Here is a 20,513-nt window from a genome sequence, read left to right on the forward strand (position 1 = left end):
TTCGAGATTCTGGAAGTCTTCATGCTGCTCTCTACTGCAGTGAAGGTAGAAAATCAAAGGGACAATGACTTGTCCCTCCTCCAGTCCAGTTACATGTGAGAATCACCAGGGGAGGCAGTTTTTAAAAATACCAATGCTAGGGATTCCCAAGGGAATTAAATAAGAAGTCCTAGAGGCAGAAAGAACCACTGATTTTAAAACAATTGAAAGGTCAGTTCCCCTCACCTCCGAAATATAAAAGTCATTGTGCTCTCCAATAACATCTCTATTTTAAAAGACAGGAGAGAAAAAGATATTTGAAGTACCGTAAGAAAAAATTCACCCCAAATCATTCTATCTGACCTATCAACTCAGCCCTTTTCCTTCTAAGGGGGAGCCATTCTGATGGATATATATTTACTTCTCCCCACCTTTCTTGGTAAATTTTTAAGGCATATGTAGCATATTTGTAACCCCAAGCTCTTAAACTGTACTGATAGAAGGGCTGAGACTATAAAACTTAAGGTTGTAAAATGTCCCCAGGTCCCAGATAGGTGAACGTCCCTCCTCCAACCAACAAACAAAGGAAGCTGCATGGCCTTCCCAGCTTTTCATCCTCCCCCAACCCCAGGTCCTTGTTACGGGCTGAGTTGTATTCCCCCCAAAATATATATTGAAGTCCTAACCCCTAGCACCTCAAAATGTGACTGTATTTGGAAAAAGGGCCTTTAAAGAAGTAATCAAGGGAAAATGAGCTCATTTGGCTGGGTTCCAATCTAATATGACTGGTGTCCTTATAAGAGGAGAGATTAGGACACAGACATGTGGACGCGCAGAGAAAAGAGCAGGTGAAGACAGAGAGAGAAGATAGGCATCTGCAAGCCAAGGAGAGCCCTCAGAATGAAACCCCTCAACACCTTGATCTTCTAGCCTCCAGAACTGTGAAGAGATACATTTTTGTTCTTTAAACCACCCACCCTGTGGTATTTTGTCATGAAGCCCAGCAAATGAATACAGCCCCCTAAGAACAAGACGCTTTTCTGCCTTTTTCTGCCTCTGCTGCGACCTCTCCCACCTGCCCACATGTGGTTCTCCCTTAGGTTGTCTGGATCTGACTCAGGAGGAAATAAACAAAATCCAGATATTCTAGAGAGGCAAAACAGGATTTTTCTTCCCCAATCACTTATTTCCTTTCTTCTGTTCTGTATTCCTAGTGGGGAGCAGGATTCTTTAAGACATAGTGAAAGGAAATATTTTGTTGACATAAAAATGCATGAGAATTATGCTATAACAGAGGAGCCAGAGACCTGGGTACAAAGCAGGAGACTCAGCACCCAGAGAGTAAAGAGGAGGAACAAGGAGACGCAGAGGCTTGGGGACCACGAGGAAGCCTTATATTAGTGATGAGAACTGAAATCAAATTACTGTTATAATTACATCTTCTTTCCTCTCTATGCCCCATACTGAGAAAAGACCAGCTAGACATCAACCAACTGTGGAACATATTCCCACAATCAATCAAAAAGATGAGAAGTAATCAAATATTTTAGTCAAAAAGAGGTATTGAGATTAGACTCCTGAAGAATTTCATTTTACCTTCTTAATCATATACCAGTATTAGCCCTCTCATTCCTCTGTAGGCAAGTTCAGTTAAGGAGCCCAATTCTCTGTCCATGGGTTAGAGGTCAGAGGTGCGTACATCTCAAGATGGTGAAATCTGATCACCCCACATGCAGAAGTCCCTAAGGGAAGATGATCTGAGGACAATCCGGAAATTAAAACTCAAGTTAAATGGCTCAGGATGAATTAAGTGTTCATTGTAACTGTCAAAATATTGAGATGATAACTTTTCTCAAAGCATAGACCAAAGAAAAGTCTTCACTAAATATCTAAATTTAGTGAATTTACTAAATGTCTCAATTTGACGTATAATCGGGAAAACATTAACTTATTTTTTGACACCTAATGTCAAAGAGGGTAACTCGGGACAATTCCTTCAAGTAAGTCACAGAGCCAGTCGTGGGGGACACAAAAATGACATAATTATAAGCCTTTTAACATCCTCCTCCCAACTCTCATTTACATACTTGTTTTTCCAGCTCTAGCTGAATTATAATAAGCGTGACCTCCCTACTGCCCTTTTCTCCCTGAATTGGGGTCAAAGGCCACCTCCCCAAGGGGCAGATGAAAGACTGCTGATTCTTTTCTCTTTAACCTTCCTGGTCCCACACTGCTCAAACCCGTCCCCATCTTTCCCCTCCTCAGTCTGCCAAATGAACCTAAAAGTCTCCACACCATCTATTCCTCATTTCATTCTTTGTTTTCCCAGAAAAACATAGTGCCTTTCCCCTGCTTCCTGCTCCTAGCTTTGTCTTATCCTCAGAGGACTCTGCTCTCCCTGCAAGGGGCCTGATGACTCTAACTGTTACAGGATATATGAAGTTTGGACTCTCTGTGGACCTCTACAGAGTCCCATCCCTTGGTACAAAGATTGATGGGAATAAAGCAGGAAGGGTGCAGCTGTGGAAATCTGGGAGAGTGGCAAAGCATTCAGCACTGTTCCTGGCTCTGTCCCTACTCCAGGCTTCGGAAAGTTAGAGATTTACTAAACCCCCATGGAAAAGTTGGCAGGATGTTGGGTGCGTTGGATTCTGGTAATGTGAGAGAGAGTGTTCATGAGAACTGAAGACACTTGTCAAACACAGAAAAAATGTGACTGGGTGACATTTTGAAATGGTAATACACAGGAGCCTTTTACTCCCTGTATTTCCCCTTCTTGTCCCACACTCAAACATCATTGCTCTTTGGCTCACAGTAGCTGAGTGGTAGGGTTGGAAGCAGAAGAGTACTAGAAGATGTTTTTTGGCTTTTATTTTGCAAAACCTAAATCTTTAGGATATGGGAATCTGTGGGAGTTGAAGGAGCAGCTTGAAGAAACATGAAAAGAGAAGGATTTCTCTCATATTTAAAAGAGATATTCCCAAGCTGGGGGAGGGAAACAGACAGATTGTGGGTCCCAGAGCAGCAGGATTCAACCCAGTCTTCTAGTTATAGACTGAGGAGGCAGTAAGGCCAGAATTGCAACAGCTGCACGGGGTATCAAGGAAGACAGAACAGAGGCAGGCTCATAGATTCCTGAGCCCCATACATGGTATTGTAGCACTGGAAACCCACAGAATTGAGCATCTGAGATTCTACTCTACTTGCAAGCTTACAAGTTAAATGGCCACAGTACCACTCATGCTGGCATGAAAATACGAGTCACCTGAGACAAAGGCTAAGGATGTTATTACTCCAAGCACAGTAGGCAGCATTATCTTCACGTACATGTTTGTTCACCTTGTCTCTCAGTTCCACAGGGACTGCATGGAACAGCACAAATGGATGTTGAATGTAGTAGGTTTGCATCACAGCTGAAGATGCTCAATTTTAGGAAACCTCAATATGTTAAAAAGGCTACAAGAAAACCTTCCCAGCCCTCATCTTGGAATTATCTTTATTATACTGGGAAGCAAACAAATCTTCTCTCTATCCCAGAGAGAGACACTATCTCTGTCTTCCAGGGTTACTTGCTATATGAACATCCTTGCAAAGATCATCTGGAATAGACTATCTATGCCTCTGCTCATAAGACAGTAGGATACATGAAACCATGATTGGTAGAGAATTGTTTCCCAACGCTGTGTAGAGAGGGACCATGGATGTCTCAGTGGTGACCTATGTGGTCTGATGATCAAGGACCAGAAAACAGTCTCCTATCCCCAACACAGTTGCGCTCCATAAGACAGGAGAACTATAGCATTACCCTGGAGAGGAGAGAAGAGTAAGAGTAAGTAAGAAGCAGAGAGATTAAATGAAAGTCTGAATACTGTACAGTGGGACATTCAGCTCTCTTCTTCCTTCAACAGTGTCATACTCAGCCACAGGCAGGATACTTGAGGATGACTATCTGAAAAAAATGGACAATCCTAAGAGAAAGACCTTTAGCAATTGACATTTGATAAAGTTACACCTTCTCTCAAGAAATGGCTGGATCCCTGTGATATCCCGCTGATAACCTAACAATGAGGGGCAGGTCCCACCCCTCTTCCTGATGTAACTTATCAGTTTTATAGTACTCAATCTTAAATATGAGTGGATAGCCAGTGATCACCACACCTCTGAGGAAAGTCTTTAACATTAAAGACTTAATGTTAAAAAAATAGAAATAAAAATCTCTATTAAAAAAATAGAAATAAATACACAGAAACAGGAACTCAGAGGAAACAAACAATGAAGAAAAACAGGATAAACTTTTTTTTTAGAGTTAAGAGTTCCACTTTCAGGAAGATGGAACAGACATACCTTTCCTTATCCCTTCTCCTAAGTACAACTAAAAGCCCTGGACATTATTAATACCCATCTGTCCTTGCATGTTGTCCATTTCCTCCATTAGCGCCCTTAGTATAGTAAGCATAGGTGTTTTAAATCCCAGGTTTGATCATTCCAAAATCTCTGCCGAATCGGAGGCTGATTCTGACCCTTGCTTCATCTGGTCAAACTCTGTGTGTGTGCGTTTGTGTGTGTGTTTCTGTTCGTATCCCTTGTAATTTTTCATCGAAAGCTTTGAGTAAAAGGAAATGTAATAAATAGGCCTTTTGTGTGTTTTGTTTATCTGGCTAGGAATTAGGCTGTGTTTATTGTTTGCTGAAGCTGTAGGTATCAGAGGTTAAAACTTCCTCTGGTGTCCTTGTTTTTGTAGCCTCCGTTGTCTTTGAGTTTCCTTCCCTAAAGACTCCTTCTTAAATAAGATCTGAGACACGCAGTTCTTTACGCTGGAATCCCCTGTGATTTTACAGGAGTCCTATTGAAATAGTGGTAAACTATGGGGGGAGAGAATGCGTTCTGGAGTCCTGTGGCTATAGGTCTTAGCCTTTTAGTGAGTTTGTGTCCCAGGGCTAAGACCCTCACAAGGGCTTCTCAGTTTTGTTTTTTTCCTCCCTTGGGTGACACAACAAGGTTACAGAGGGCGGGATTGGCTATTTCCTTTCCTCCAGATGGGTTAGGCTGTGATAAAACAACAGACCGTGAGGCTCTTATAGTCTCCCCTGATGCAGGCACTGTTAAGAACAGAATACTTGGGGCATATTTCAGAATGGCTACTCCAACATTGACTGTGAGAAGGTGGTGGAGCTCCTGAAGGTAAAACTCACAAAAATGTGGGCCCCTCCCCCCTAAGCTTAGACCCTTCTGGAGTTTTTAACCCTCAAACCCGTCCACACTGAGCCTACAGCAATTTACTAATTCTACTTTCAGGTTTTCTACCCTATGCTAGTTCCTGCAGAGGTTTCTGCCCATGGATTTCTGCTCTGGTAAATTGTGATCCTCTGTATCCACCTGTCTGTCTTTCCAATTTGGGGGACAGCACTTTGTCCTGTGACCACGATTTTCTGAGGACTATAAGAAGAGTTGTTGATTTTTAGTTGGTCCAGCAGTTTTTTGTTGTTGTTATGAAGATGGGAGTGACAACTTCCAAGTTCCTTGCATATGCCTGATGCTGGGCTGGAAATCATAAGTCCAATTTCATAAACTTTTCATTGTCTCATACTCACACTCTTTTAGGGATATTAACCCTCTGCTCCAGTGCCCTGGCAGCAGGCCTGGGCACAAATTAGACAGAGGTCCCAGAACAGCCAACCTAGTCTCCTCTCTTCAGTGCAATCATTTCCTCCCTAATAGCCTCAGAACAAGAGACACAGGGAGTAGACTGGAAAGTCTGACCCACGGTACCTTAAGAAACATCAATATTGTTGATAAAAACCCTTCACAAAATACTGCCAACCATGCTCTCTTTTCCTAGAATCCCTAGAAGAAAAGAGATGGTAAGACATCCAATTAACCTGAGGGAAAACATTCCTACAAACTGTTATTAGAATGAAAGTGGCTACTTCAAACATTTTTAGCTAAGAGCAAGAGTTGAACTGGGTTCCTGTGACTTTCAAAACTCTAATCCTTTTGAAGCCCTTAACTGCTTTGTACTCGGGCTGAATTAGGAAGTTCAAGATTTTGTCCATGAGTCTGAAGTCTGAAAGAAAATCTCGTGATTCATTTTGAGTAGGAGATAATTTCAATACCCTTAAGGTGTTTCTAGGGATTATCCCAGAATAGGGGTAATTCTGAACTCGAGGGACATTATATATTAAAGAGGGTGGAGAATATCAAACACAAAGGAACTATTCAATCGAACTAGAAACGCTTTCTGCAACTGTCATTCAGGAGGGAAGAGGCTATTTCCAATTTTAAATCAAATAACTAAGGTTGTGAATAATTTTCTCTTTTTTTCTAGTAATTTTTATTATAGTACAGTTGACTTACAATCAATATTGTGTTAGTTTCAGGTGTACAGCAAAGTGAAACACTTATACATGCACATCACATATATCCACTCTTTTTTAGATTCTTTTCCCGTATAGGTCATTACAGAGTATTGGGCAGAGTTCCCTGTGCTATACAGTAGGTCCTTATTTGTTATCTGTTTTACATATAGTAGTGTGTATATATCAATCCCAATATCCCAATTTATCCCTCTCCCACCCTTTCCCCGCTGGTAACCATAAGTTTATTTTCTCCATCTGTGACTCTATTTCGTTTTTTGTAAAGAAGTTCACTTGTACCACTTTTTTAGAGTCCACATATAAGCGACATCATACAATATTTGTCTTTCTCTCTCTGACTTACGTCACTCAGTATGACAATCTCTAGGTGCATCCATGTTGCTGCAAGTGGTATTATTTCATTTTTTATGGCTGAGTAATATTCCATGGTATATATGTACCACATCTTCTTTATCCACTCTTCTGTCGATGAACACTTAGGTTGCTTCCATGTCTTGGATATCGTAAAGTGAATAATTTTGTCTTATTTAGATTTTTAAACTGCTTTTGATGGTAACTATGGCTGCATCGGAAAGGAAAGCTAGGTGGTTGCCGGGACAGGAGTGGGAGGGAAACCTGACTTCCATTGGAAACACCTTCAAACTTTTGGAATTGCTACCATGTGCATATATTAATTGTCCTAATCATTTATTCGTTGCTTATTAAATAAATAAATTTTATGAAGAATGTGGGTGATGTGCTAATTCCACCATTCCCAAATGCAACAGTTAGCATCATATAATCCTTTCCATAGTTTCATTCAGCAGATGTTTTACTTGGTCTTATTCTCAAGCATCTGGTTTTCAAGATGGCTCTGTTGCTTACTCCTCTGCCCTGGGGTGGGATCAGTGACGACTTCCCAAAGAGAAAGAGAGAGACAAGTGAGGAAGTAAAGGATTATCTCAATTTAAAGTAAAGAGGAAAATGGAGAATAACTTTTCAGAGCCAAATCTCAGGTTTAGTGCAACACCCTCAGCTCATTTGAGGAAGACTCACCCACATTAGGGGGGTAGAGATAACAAAGCACACCACTTCTTACACAGCAATTCTGAAACATGGAAAAGAAAGACACATGGTCTTTGTTCTCCCAAAGCAGGCCCAGATGGAGTTCCAGGAAAATTTTCCATGTTTCTCTTGTTGCGTCCTCACAGGCTACCTACCCTCAGTGATTGGGGGAGGAGAGTCTCCTCTCTTTTTTCTTTTTGTTTGTCCTCTTACACCTTCTTAAGTCCAGTGGACGATACTCATTTCTCACATACACACACACACACACACACACACACACACACACACTCACACACATACCTCCCCATATCATAAACCTTACTTCTGATAACGCAAAAGTCTAAATTTCTCTCTCTTTTTTTTTTTTTTTTTTTTTTTTTGTGCGGTACGCGGGCCTCTCACCGCTGTGGCCTCTCCAGTTGCGGAGCACAGGCTCCGGACGCGCAGGCTCAGCGGCCATGACTCACGGGCCCAGCCGCTCCGCGGCATGTGGGATCTTCCCGGACAGGGGCACGAACCTGTGTCCCCTACATCGGCAGGCGGACTCTCAACCACCGCGCCACCAGGGAAGCCCTAAATTTCTCTTTCTTTTCTGTCTTCCCTGACTCATGTCCTGACTTCCTCTCAGGTTCTTCCCATGGGGTAGCTATGGTTCTCATCCAAACAGGGTATTCTAGATTCTGTCCTCTGGGTGAACCCTTAAGAAGAGCGTCTTAAACTCTAAAGTTTCAAAAAGGAAGAGGAAAGAAATAGCGGACAATGGGCTGCAGCTGACTGTAGCTCAAGAGAGGATGTGATTCTCATAATTCACAGGGGTTGATGATCTGCGGTAACAGTTGGAAGCCAGGGCCAGTGAATTGTGGATTCTAAAAAGAATCCAGTAATTGGAGGTGGGTGATTATTCACAGAAAAATGGTGATAAACAGGAGTTTACTAGAATCTTCCCTGGAGGACACCTCCTGAGAGACAAGTAACTGGAAATACTTTAACCAGCTTCAAGCCTCAATACTTTCAATTTATTGTGTGTGACTAAAGGTTCATGTGGAGAAAAGGGCTAGTAAGAGTCACACAAGATTTAAGATTGGTGAGAAAAAAGAGGTTAGAGATATATGAGGGGTGAGAGAAGAAATAATTAGAGGTTAAGAATCTCTTTTCTCCTGCTGACAACAATGATTTTCAAACTCCTTCGGAAGCTGTGAGCTTTCCCTTCTTGGCCTCTCCCTGACCCACTTCCCTCTTTCTCAGCCTGCAGTTGGCCCGGAGCAGTAGGGTGGAGTTTCCATGGGAGCCCCAGGGTGTCCAAGTGACCCCTTCCAACCCCTATCTCACACACATCCCCCATCCCATCCACCCCCATTTCACACTCAATGAAAAGGGCGCAAGAGGGAAGAGATATGGGAACATATGTATATGTATAACTGATTCACTTTGTAATAAAGCAGAAACTAACACACCATTGTAAAGCAATTATACTCCAATAAAGATGTAAAAAAAAAAGGAACACGAGCGTTTCCCTAGAAACAAAGGAGTTTAAACCACGCCCCCTTTCTCTCCTCAACTCCTCAGTTTAGAATGAGTAATTCTATTCCGTATACTGATTTCTTTCCAGTTCAGTGAGAATCTCCTCAATAAAATGGAAAAGATTATAATTAGACCCATTTACTATTTCATCTCATGTGAGCTTCAAAATAATTCTGAGCTGTAAGAAATGAGACTTCACCCTCTCTTACCAATGAAAAAAAAGGCAACCAGCTTCATTGTTCAAACATTAATTTTTTCACAATGCCCCATTTTTACAAGGAAAAACAATAAAGAATTTCTTCTAGTTAACATTAGATTTTACTCAAACCTTGCTAGGAGTAGCAAGTTATTGAAGAATAAAGTAGATTGGATGTAAAGTGGTGAAAAAGAAGTTACCAGCTTGGGCACCTGTGGGAGAGGAGAAATGAGAAACTATATTTCCGAAAAGGTGAGTTAAACTGACAGGGGCTTTCTGCCACTGAGGAAACCGAGGGTGTAGGGAGTGTCTGTCTTTCTCAAGCATAGTGACACCCTTCGCAGCTATTATTACTTTTCTGCTGAGACCGGTAGAGAAAAGAAGCAGGAGGTCTCAGAGCACGATGCTGAAAAAGCAGATTAGGGCTTTTCAAATAATCAGACTGAACTGCATGCACTGCAAGAGGAGATCTCCCGTGGCTAAGTTCAGAGACACAGCCAGCTACCAGGGCCACCAATCTAAACATCCCTGAGGATATTCCAAAATGGGAAAATCTCTACCCGCCAGATGGCCTCTCAGGGAGGGTACTGAATATGGATGCAGCCTGGAGTGGGCACAGTGAGACCCCCAAAGGGTGTGCTTGTGTGACTGACCTGCGTAAGGAGGGTCAGGGTTGCTGCAGGGCTCTGTTTTGTAATTGTTTTAGATACATTCAGGGCCAGAGCTGAATTGCCTGCGATAAGAAAAGAAAGTTTGAGCACCACTCCTGTTTTTGGTCCTTCCCACATACAGCCCGGCAGTACTCAGCATCACTTCTCAACAAACATAATTATTTTTTAATATCCATTTGAAGGAGAACCAAATTAATCATCAGTCTGGGCTTCTCACATGTCTTGGTATCATCCTGATTAAAGATATTAGGGCTTTGGGAGAGTCAGGCCCAATGTTCAATATTCAGTGAGTGTTTATAGACCATCGACTGTATGCCAGGCACTATTCCAGGTACAGGGAATACATCACTGAACAAACAGATGAAAGTCCTTGCCCTTGGGAATTAAAGTTTGGCAGAAGGAGACACAGACTAAATTTAAAATATGTTAAAATAAATTATAAAGTATGGGGCTTCCCAGGTGGCGCAGCGGTTGAGAGTCCACCTGCCGATGCAGGGGACACGGGTTCGTGCCGCGGTCCGGGAAGATCCCACATGCCGCCGAGCGGCTGGGCCCGTGAGCCATGGCCGCTGAGCCTGTGCGTCCGGAGCCTGTGCTACGCAACGGGAGAGGCCACAACAGTGAGAGGCCCGCGTACCGCAAAAAAAAAAAAAAAAAAAAAAAAAAAAAAAAAAAAAAAAATTATGAAGTTTGTTATAATAAATTATAAAGTATGTTATGAAGAAAAGTGCTACTTCAACAGTAAAGATAGAACAGAGTAAGGAGGATGGGGGTGTGTGGCAGGCAAAAGTACGTGTGCAAGACTGTACTTTCCATGGGACCATCAGGGTCGACCTCCCTGAGAAGGTGCCACCTGAACAAAGTCTTGAAAGAGGTGAAGAATAAGCCTGACCATAGATGGGAGAAGAATTTCCTGGCAGAGGAAACAGCAAGGTGAGCCCCATGGTGGGAAAATGCCCAGCACCTTAGAGGAAGAGCAAGGAGGAAGAGGGCAAGAAGAGGGGATGAAGTCGGGAGGCAGCGGCAGGGGCATCGAGGAGCCAGACTACATAGGGTCTTGTAGACCAGCACAGGATTTCGATTTTATTTTGAATACTGTAAAATAGGGAGGTCTTAGAGGATTTTAAGCACATGAATGATATGATCTGGTTGATTTATGTTTTTAAAATATAATTCTCCAGTCATGTTGAAAATAAGCTCTAGAAGACGTAGGGAAAAGCAAGGAAACCAGTTAGGAGTCCTTTGCAACATTCCGGAGGGAGATGCTGGTGGTTGGGAAGCAGGGTTTTGGCAATTGAGGTGGTGACAATTATCAAGTTATGGATGTAATCCTAAGGGTAAAGGCCACAAGATTTCTTGATAGATTGGATGTGAGAAAGAAAGAAGAGAAGGAGGGAGGGAGGGGGGGAGGGAGGAAGGGAGGAAGAAGGGAGGGAGGGAGGGAGGGAAGGAGGAAAAAGAAAGAAAAAAGGGAAAACAGTAGGGAGGGAGGAAAGGAGGAGGGAGGGAGAGAAGGGGGAAGGGAAGGGAAGAATTCAAGGCTGACTCTAAGGTGTGTGGTCTGAGCCATCTGGAAGGAGAGAGTTGCCATCAACTGATACACAGAGAAGACATCAGGGTAGGCAAGTTTAAGAAAATGAATCATTCCATTTGGCACATTCTGATTGGAACTGTGAAGATGGTCAAGGAAAGATGCTGAGCTCAGCTCAAAGTCTCAAACTTAACATGTCCAGAACCACACTCCTGCATCCATCATCTCTCACTCCCAATCCAAAGTATCTCTTGGCAGTCTTCTATTTGTCAGGGTATGGAAAGTCTATTCAATCAGTTGCTCAAGCCAAAAACCTTCAAGTCATCCTGAACTCCCTCTTTCTGTCACATCCCACACCTAATTATCAACAAACATTACCAATTCTACTCAAAATGCACTCAGAATGTGATCATTTCTCACTCTGTTCAATGCCACTATCTCTATCCAAATCACTATTTTTTTCTAATAAAATTAATGGCTAAAATACACATAAAATGAACTCCTGGGTTAGACGTAAATATTAAACTTCATCTCCAAAATTATTTTTTCTGTTATTTAAAAATTTAGTAGTCAAATATTTAAAGTTTGACATTATATATAAGAACTATAATTTCTTGTCACACATTTGCAATTCCAAATGGATCTGACTTTTTTTTTTAACATCTTTATTGGACTATAATTGCTTTACAATGGTGTGTTAGTTTCTGCTTTATAACAAAGTGAACCAGCTATACATATACATATACTCCATATCTCCTCCCTTTTGCGCCTGCCTACCACCCTCCCAATCTCCCCCACCCCGCAGGTGGTCACAAAGCACAAAGCTGATCTCCCTGTGCTATGTGGCTGCTTCCCACTAGCTATCTATTTTACATTTGGTAGTGTATATATGTCCATGCCACTCTCTCACTTCATCCCAGCTTACCGTTCCCCCTCCCTGTGTCCTCAAGTCCATTCTCTCTGTCTGCGTCTTTATTCTTGTCCTGCCCCTAGGTTCATCAGAACCATTTTTTTTTTTAGATTCCATATATTTGTGTTAGTATACGGTATTTGTTTTTCTCTTTCTGACTTACTTCACTCTATATGACAGACTCTAGGTCCATCCACCTCACCACAAATAACTCAATTGTGTTTCTTTTTATAGCTGAATAATATTCCATTGTACATATGTGCCACATCTTCTTTATCCATTCATCTGTTGATGGACACTTAGGTTGCTTCAATATCCTGGCTATTGTAAATAGAGCTGCAATGAACATTGTGGTACGTGACTCTTTTTGAATTACAGTATTCTCAGGGTATATGCCCAGTAGTGGCATTGCTGGGTCACATGGTAGTTCCATTTTTAGTTTTTTATGGAACTTCCTTAGGTTCTCCATAGTTGCTGTATCAATTTACTTTCCTACAAACAGTGCAAGAGGGTTCCCTTTTCTCCACACCCTCTCCAGCATTTATTGTTTATAGATTTTCTGATGATGCCCATTCTAACCTGTGTGAGGTGATACCTCATTGTAGTTTTGATTTGAATTTCTCTAATAATTAGTGATGTTGAGCACCCTTTCATGTGTTTGTTTGCAATCTGTTTATCTTCTTTGGAAAAATGTCTATTTAGGTCTCCTGCCCATTTTTGGATTGTGTTGATTGCTTTTTTGATATTGAGCTGCATGAGCTGCTTGTAAATTTTAGAGGTTAATCCTTTGTCAGTTGCTTCATTTGCAAACATTTCCTCTCATTCTGAGGGTTGTCTTTTCGTCTTGTTTATGGTTTCCTTTGCTGTGCAAAAGGTTTTAAGTTTCATTAGGTCCCATTTGTTTATTTTTGTATTTATTTCCGTTTCTCTAGGGGTCAAAAAGTATCTTGCTGTGATTTATGTCATAGAGTGTTCTGCCTATGTTTTCCTCTAAGAGTTTTATAGTGTCTGGCCTTACATTTAGGTCTTTAATCCATTTTGAGTTTATTTTTGCATATAGTGTTAAGGAGTGTTCTAATTTCCTTCTTTTAATGATGTAGCTGTCCAGTTTTCCCAGCACCACTTATTGAAGAGGCTGTCTTTTCTCCATTGTATATTCTTGCCTCCTTTATCAAAAATAAGGTTACCATATGTGCGTGGGTTTATCTCTGGGTTTTCTATCCTGTTCCATTGATCTATATTTCTGTTTGTGTGCCAGTACCATGCTGTCTTGATTACTGAAGCTTTGTACGGTAGTCTGAAGTCTGGGAGCCTGATTCCTCCAGCTGCGTTTTTCTTTCTCAAGATTGCTTTGGCTATTCGGGATCTTTTGTGTTTCCATACAAATTGTGAAATTTTTTGTTCTACTTCTGTAAAAAATGCCACTGGTAGTTTGATAGGGATTGCATTGAATCTGTAGATTGCTTTGGGTAGTAGACTCATTTTCATAATGTTGATTCTTCCAGTCCAAGAACATAGTATATCTCTCCATCTGTTTGTATTATCTTTAATTTCTTTCATCAGTGTCTTATAGTTTTCTTCATACAGGTCTTTTGTCTCCTTAGGTAGGTTTATTCCTAGGTATTTTATTCTTTTTGTTGCAGTGGTAAATGGGAGTGTTTCCTTCATTTCTCTGTCAGATTTTTCATCATTTTTGTATAGGAATGCAAGAGATGTCTGTGCATTCATTTTGTATCCTGCTACTTTACCAAATTCGTTTATTAACTCTAGTAGTTTTCTGGTAGCATCTTTAGGATTCTCTATGTATAGTAGCATGTCATCTGCAAACAGTGAGAGCTTTACTTCTTCTTTTCCAGTTTGGATTCCTTTTATTTCTTTTTCTTCTTTGATTGCTGTGGCTAAAACTTCCAAATCTATGTTGAATAATACTGGTGAGAGTGGACAACCTTGTATTGTTCTTGATCTTAGTGGAAATAGTTTCAGTTTTTCACCATTGAGAACGATGTTGGCTGTGGGTTTGTCATATATGGCCTTTATTATGTTGAGGTAAGTTCCCTCTATGCCTACTTTCTGGAGGGTTTTTATCATATATAGGTTATGAATTTTGTCAAAAGCTTTTTCTACATCCACTGTGATGATCGTATGGTTTTTCTCCTTCTATTTGTTAATATGTTAATATGGTTTATCACATTGATTGATTTGCATATAATGAAGAATCCTCGCATACCTGGGATAAACCCCACTTGATCATGGTGTACGACCCTTTTAATGTCCTGTTGGATTCTGCTTGCTAGTATTTTGTTGAGGATTTTTGCATCTATGTTCATCAGTGATATTGGCCTGTAGTTTTCTTTCTTTGTGACATCTTTGTCTGGTTTTGGTATCAGGGTGATGGTGGCCTCGTAGAATGAGTTTGGGAGTGTTCCTCCCTCTGCTATATTTTGGAAGAGTTTGAGAAGGAAAGGTGTTAGCTCTTCTCTAAATGTTTGATAGAATTCGCCTATAAGTTTTTGACTATAATGACTTCAAATATTTTCTCAGGTCCTTTCTCTCTCTCTTCTCCCTCTGGGACCCGCATAATGCGAATGTTGGTGCATTTAATGTTGTCCCAGAGGTCTCTTAGTCTAGCTTCATTCTTTTTCATTCTTTTTTCTTTATTCTGTTCTGCGGCAGTGAATTCCACCATTTTGTCTTCCAGGTCATTTATCTGTTCTTCTGCCTCAGTTATTCTGCTATTGATTCTTTCTAGTGAATTTTTCATTTCAGTTATTGTATTGTTCATCTCTGCTTGTTTGTTCTTTAATTCTTCTAAGTCATTGTTAAACATTTCTTGCATCTTCTTGACCTTTGCCTCCATTCTTTTCCCAAGGTCCTAGATCATCTTCACTATCATTATTCTGAATTCTTTGTCTGGAAAGTTGCCTATCTACACTACATTTAGTTGGTTTTTTTTCTAGGGTTTTATCTTGTTTGTTCATCTGGTACATAGTTCTCTGCCCCTTCATTTTGTCTATCTTTCTGTGAATGTGGTTTTTGTTCCACAGGCTGCAGAATGGTAGTTCTTCTTGCTTCTGCTGTCTGCTCTCTCTGTCAAGTTTTTACTGAGTATCTTCTATGTGTTTGGCTTTGGGCAAGATACCAAAGATACAGCAGTGAATAAAAAAAAAAACTCCCTGCCTTCATGAAGCTTATATCCTACTTAGGGGTGAGAATACATATACATATATATATGGGAGTGCCCCAGAGATCATCCTTTGGTGTGCGGCCAGGATCCCCTCTTCATCTTGCACTCTGCCTTCAAGGTCAGAGAGAGCTGGACTTGCTTCACCTTTATTCCTGGCATCTCTGAACTTTGTGTGATCAATAACCTCAGGATCACATGTGTTACCATCATGCGTAGTCAGGAAAACTAAGTAATTCAAGGAAGTATGAATTTCAGACTTATTGTTAATATATAAAATCACTATTAAATATCCATAGCACTTTTTTGGAGGGAAAATTTCAGTATGTGTTTTATATGCTGAAATTTTATAAGTTGATTGAAGTATAAATGTACTTGTACTATTATAAGAGTAAAATAATTAGTGATGGTGGTCAAAGTTGTAATTTTATGTAAAAAAGCAAACTATTTTCAAATGGTTTAATAGGGAAAAAGATTGATAGTTAATACAAATTATGAGAGTGTGTTATCTATATAATTTTAGAAAGAATATTATACATATCTTTGTACTAACAAATGTTTATAAAAATATTGAATATTATTAAACTGCTAATAATAGTTGAATTGTAGTAAGGTGAATAATGATGAGGATGCTTATGATATATCATTATTATAATCCTTGTAGTTTATATGCTAGTATTCATAACACTATGCAAAATAATTTCACACATTATTTTGTATCTCTCGCTTTTTCACAGAGAGACAAAATGAAAAGGTATAGGACTATGCACCAGATGAAGGAACAAGATAAAACACCAGAAAAACAATTAAATGAAGTGGAGATAGGCAACCTTCCAGAAAAAGATTCAGAATAATGATAGTGAAGATGATCCGGGACCTCAGAAAAAGAATGGAGGGAAAGATCAAGAAGATGCAAGAAATGTTTAACAAAAACCTAGAAGAATTAAAGAACAAACACCTAAAAGAATTAAGGAACAAACAAGCAGAGATGAACAATACAATAACTGAAATGAAAAATTCACTACAAGGAATCAATAGAAGGAAAACTGTGGCAAAAGAACTGATAAGTGACCTGGAAGACAGAATGGTGGAATTCACTGCCATGGAACAGAATAAAGAAAAAAGAATGAAAAGAAATGAAGACAGACTAAGAGACCTCTGGGACAACACTAAACGCACCAACATCCACATTATAGGGGTCCCAGAAGGAGAAGAGAGAGAGAGAGGACCCAAGATAATAATCAAAAATTTCCCTAATATTGAAAAAGAAATAGCCACCCAAGTCCAGGAAGTGCAGAGACTCCCAAGCAGGATAGACCCAAGGGGAAACATGCCATGAAACATAGTAATCAAATAGAAAAAAATTAAAGACAAAGAAAAATTATTAAAAGCAACAAAGGGAAAATGACAAATAAGATACAAGGGAACTCCCATAAGGTTAACAGCTGATTTCTCAGCAGAAACTCAACAACCAGAAGGGAGTGGCACGATATACTTAAAGTGATGAAAGGGAAGAACCTACAGCCAAGATTACTCTACCTGGCGAGAATCTCATTCAGATTCGACAGAGAAATCAAAAGCTTTACAGACAAGCAAAAGCTGAGAGAATTCAGCACCACCAAACCAGCTCTAAAACAAATGTTAAAGGAACTTCTCTAAGTGGGAAACACAAGAGAAGAAAAGGACCTACAAAAACAAACCCAAAACAATTAAGAAAATGATAATAGGAACATACATATCAATAATTACCTTAAATGTGAATGGATTAAATGCTCCAACCAAAAGACACAGGCTCACTGAATGGATACAAAAACAAGACCCATATATATGCTGTCTACAAGAGACCCACCTCAGACCTAGGGACATAAACAGACTGAAAGTGAGGGATGGAAAAAGATATTCCATGCAAATGGAAATCAAAAGAAAGCTGGAGTAGCAATACTCATATCAGATAAAATAGACTTTAAAGTAATGTTACAAGAGACAAGGAAGGTTACTACATAATGATCAAGGGATCAGTCCAAGAAGAAGATATGACAATTGTAAATATTTATTCACCCAACATAGGAGCACCTCAATACATAAGGCAACTGCTAATAGCTCTAAAAGAGGAAATGGACAGTAACACAATAATAGTGGGGGACTTTAACACCTCACTTACACCAATGGACACATCATCCAGACAGAAAATTAATAAGGAAAAACAAGCTTTAACTGATACAATAGACCAGATAGATTTAACTGATATTTATAGGACATTTCATCCAAAAACAGTAGATTACACTTTCTTCTCAAGTGCACACAGAACATTCTCCAGGATAGATCACATCTTGGGTCACAAATCAAGCCTCAGTAAATTTAAGAAAACTGAAATCATGTCAAGCATCTTTTCTGACCACAATGCTAAGAGATTAGAAATTTAGAAAAACGTAAAAAACACAAACACATGGAGGCTAAACAATACGTTACTAAATAACCAAGAGATCACTGAAAAAATCAAAGAGGAAATCAAAACATACCTAAAGACAAATGACGACAAAAGCACAATGATCTAAAACCTATGGGAGCAGCAAAAGCAGTTCTAATAGGGAAGTTTATAACAATACAATCCTACCTGAAGAAACAAGAAAAATCTCAAATAAACAGTCTAACCTCACACTTAAAAAAGAAAAACAAACAAAACCCCAAATCAGTAGAAGTAAGAAATCATAAAGATCAGAGCAGAAATGAAATAGGAACAAAGAAAACAATAGCAAAGATCAATAAAATTAAAAGCTGGTTCTTTGAGAAGATAAACTAAATTGATAAACCTTTAGCCAGACTCATCAAGAGGGAGAGAACTCAAATCAATAAAATTAGAAATGAAAAAGGAGAAGTTACAACTGACACCGCAGAAATACAAAGCATCATAAGAGACTGCAACAAGAAACTCTATACCAATAAAATGAACAACCTGGAAGAAATGGACAAATTCTTAGAAAAGTATAACCCTCCAAGACTAAACCAGGAAGAAACAGAAAATATGAACAGACCAATCACAAGCACTGAAATTGAAACTGTGATTAAAAATCTTCCAACAAACAGAAGTCCAGGACCAGATGGCTTCACAGATGAATTCTATCAAACATTTTGATACGAGCTAAAACCCATCCTTCTCAAACTCTTCCAAAAAATTGTGGAGGAAGTAACACTCCCAAATTCATTCTAAGAGGCCACCATCACCCTGATACCAAAACCAGACAGAGATACTACAAAAATAGAAAATTACTGACCAATATCACTGATGAATATAGATGCAAATATCCTCAACAAAGTACTAGCAAACAGCATCCAACAACACATCAAAATGATCATATACCATGATCAAGTGGGATTTATCCCAGCGATGCAAGGATTCTTCAATATAAGCAAATCAATCAATGTGATACACCATTTTAACAAATTGAAGAATAAAACCCATATGATCATCTCAATAGATGCAGAAAAAGCTTTTGACAAAATTCAACACTGATTTATGATAAAAACTCTCCAGAAAGTGGGCATAGAGGGAACCTACCTCAACATAATAAAGGGCATATACGGCAAACCCACAACAAACATCATTCTCAATGGTGAAAAACTGAAAGCATTTCCTCTAAGATCAGGAACAAGACAAGGATGTCCATTCTCACCACTATTATTCAACATAGTTTTGGAAGTCCTAGCCACAGCAATCAAAGAAGAAAAAGAAATAAAAGGAATATAAATTGGAAGAGAAGACGTTAACCTGTCACTGTTTGCAGATGACATGATATTATGCATAGTGGATCCTAAAGATGCCACCAGAAAACTACTAGAGCTAATCAATGAATTTGGTAATGTTGCAGGATACAAAAGTAATGCACAGAAATCTCTTGCATTCCTGTACACTAACAATGAAAGATCAGAAGGAGAAATTCAGGAAATGATCCCATTCACCATTGCAACAAAAAGAACAAAATACCTAGGAATAAACCTACCTAAGGAGGTAAAAGACCTGTAGTCAGAAAAGTATAAGACACTGATGAAAGAAATCAAAGATGACACAAAGAGATGGAGAGATATACCATGTTCTTGGACTGGAAGAATCAACATTGTGAAAATGAGTCTACTACCCAAAGCAATCTACAGATTCAATGCAATCCCTATCAAATTACCAACAGCATTTTTCACAGAACTAGAACAAAAATTCTTAAAATTTGTATGGAGACACAAAAGACCCTAAATAGCCAAAGCAATCTTGAGGGAAAAAAGTGGAGCTGGAGGAATCAGACTCTCTGACTTCAGACTATATTACAAAGCTACAGTAAAGACATTTGGTGCTGTCACAAAAACAGAAACATAGATCAATGGAACAGGACAGAAGCCCAGAGATAAACCCATGTACATATGGTCACCTTACTTTTGATAAAGGAGGCAAGAATATTCAATGGAGAAAAGATAGCCTCTTCAATAAGTGGTGCTGGGAAAACTGGACAGCTACTTGTAAAAGAATGAAATTAGAACCCTCCCTAACACCATACACAAAAATAAACTCAAAATGGATTAAAGACCTAAATGTAAGGCCAGACACTATAAAACTCTTAGAGGAAAACATAGGCAGAACACTCTATGACATAAATCACAGCAAGATCCTTTTTGACCCACCTCCTAGAGAAATGGAAATAAAAACAACAATAAACAAGTGAAACCTAATGAAACTTAAAAGCTTTTGCCCAGCAAAGGAAACTATGAAACAAGGTAAAAAGACAACTCTCAGAATGGAAGAAAATATTTGCAAATGAATCAATGGATAAATCTCCAAAATATATAAACAGATCATGCAGCTCAACATTAAAAAAACAAACAACCCAATACAAAAATGGGCAGAAGACCTAAATAGACACTTCTCCAAAGAAGATATACAGATTGCCAACAAACACATGAAAGGATGCTCAACATCACTAATCATTAGAGAAATGCAAATCAAAAGTACAATGAGGTATCACCTCACACCAGTTAGAATGGGCATCATCAGAAAATCTACAAACAAAAGCTGGAGAGGGTGTGGAGAAAAGGGAACCCTCTTCTACTGTTGGTGGGAATGTA

The 20,513-nt window shown here is 39.5% G+C and overlaps 1 long non-coding RNA gene across 1 annotated transcript in view; it reads right to left on the minus strand.

The window, feature by feature from the left end:
• LOC116754728 overlaps nucleotides 1-20,513 on the minus strand; it is a 130,531-nt gene that overhangs the window by 27,104 nt on the left and 82,914 nt on the right. The gene's annotated exons all lie outside the window — the stretch shown is intronic.

This window comes from Phocoena sinus, chromosome 5 (assembly GCF_008692025.1).
Source record: "Phocoena sinus isolate mPhoSin1 chromosome 5, mPhoSin1.pri, whole genome shotgun sequence".
Classification (NCBI taxonomy): domain Eukaryota; kingdom Metazoa; phylum Chordata; class Mammalia; order Artiodactyla; family Phocoenidae; genus Phocoena; species Phocoena sinus.